This window comes from Microtus ochrogaster, chromosome 18 (genome assembly GCF_000317375.1).
Source record: "Microtus ochrogaster isolate Prairie Vole_2 chromosome 18, MicOch1.0, whole genome shotgun sequence".
NCBI classification, from domain to species: domain Eukaryota; kingdom Metazoa; phylum Chordata; class Mammalia; order Rodentia; family Cricetidae; genus Microtus; species Microtus ochrogaster.
The window spans coordinates 46,371,195-46,372,945 of record NC_022020.1 but is presented as its reverse complement, the minus strand read 5'-3'; the positions used below and the strand labels follow the sequence as shown (position 1 = coordinate 46,372,945).

General features: G+C 38.2%; 1 protein-coding gene across 2 annotated transcripts in view; it reads right to left on the bottom strand.

Moving 5' to 3' along the window:
- The window catches only part of Dctn4 (dynactin subunit 4), a 31,449-nt gene that overhangs the window by 10,182 nt on the left and 19,516 nt on the right, over positions 1-1,751 (bottom strand). The gene's annotated exons all lie outside the window — the stretch shown is intronic.

The window sequence follows — 1,751 nt, the reverse complement described above, 5'->3', positions numbered from 1 at the left end:
AAAAAACAAAACAAAACAAACAAACAAACAAAAAGTTTAAGTAGTAGAAAGCTTTTTCTGTTATACAGAGTACATTACTAGTGTGTTCCTTGTATCTCTTTGCAGGGCCAATCTGCACAGGGCAGGCCAGACACATTAGTGCACAGGTATCACCTTTTTTTTTTTTTTTCATAATACAAAAGCGAAGTCTATACCTTCTCTTGCCCTTTCCATTTTACATTAATCTTGGAATTCTATCCTAGCACCCATAGGAGCCTCATATTTAATGTTCCACTGTAATTTCTGTAACTTTAACCAGACAACTGAGATATTTTGAATATTTCAATCACTTTGTGACTATAAGTAAAGCAGCATTGAGTACTGGACATGAGTCAATTTCCAATGCATAAATGTGTAAGGAAATTTCCTAAGTGTAGATCAATGGGAAAGCCATTTACTATTTCGATAGATACTCCCAAGCTGCTAATTTCTGCTATCTGCTGACTATCAAATGGCATCTTGAAGCAGTTTTAATACACATTGCTGTCATCACCATGTAAGTTCAAGTGTCTTTCATGCTCACTAACTACAGGAGTTTTCTCTGCAACAGTCACTCACTATTTTTATATTGGGTTACCCCGTGTTTGGTTTTGGACAAAGGGTCTTAGAATATGCCACTCCCTGCTTTTGTATCCAGAATGGTTGAATTGTAGGCATGTGCCCTGTGCTTGCTTTATATTATACCTCCCCTTGCTGCGTTCTAGAGTCGGGTATACATTCTAGATAGAGATCCTTCATTATTCGTACACCTTAGGAATGAATGGCTCTTCTCAGTCTCTGTACATCTTGTTTACAGATTTTCTGTGGGATATGAACAAGTGTTACAGTTACTGTGGTAGAAGATCCAACTGTACAATGTTTGTTGTTTGCTTGCCTTGTTTGTGAAATCATCCCTTACTCGGACATCATATATGAACAATTCTAATTTTCTCTCCTCCTATTTGCCTTTTATGCTTTCAATTTTCCTAATCAAAAAAAATGTTTTTTTTTTTTTGAGATAATGTCTCATGTATGTACCTGAGCTGGCCTTGAATTTGCTATGTAACTGAGGATGACCCTGAACTTATGAATCTTCTCTTTCTATTTCCTGAATACTGGAATTATAGGCACGTAGCCCACATCCAGTTTTCTGTGGTACTGGGGACTGAACCTATGCGCGTTAGGCAAGTGCACCATCAACTGAACTATATGCTTACCTGCCACCCAGCAAAGTTTCATAGTCTAGTCTTTCCCCAGTGATTTGTAAGCCAGAATTATCAAACATTAATGTTTTTTTAAATTGTATTATTTTTTTGAGACAGGGTTTCCCGTGCAGCCCTGGCTATCCTGGAACTCACTCTGTAGATGAGGCTGGCCCTTGAATTTACAGAGATCCACTTGCCTTTATTGTGGATTAAACGGATTAAAGGCATGCATCACTACTGCTCAACTTACTCTGCCTTTTGTATTTAAAAATATATACCACGATACATACATGTGTGCGCATGTGTGCGCGCACGCACACACACACACAAAGGATGCTCAATCGTGCCACAAGGACATGTGCTCAACTATGTTCATGGCAGCATTGTTTGTTATAGCCAGAACCTGGAAACAACCTAAATGCCCTTCGATCGAAGAATGGATAAGAAAAATGTGGTACATTTACACAATGGAGTACTACACAGCAGAAAAAAATAATGACATCTTGAATTTTGCAGGAAAATGGATGG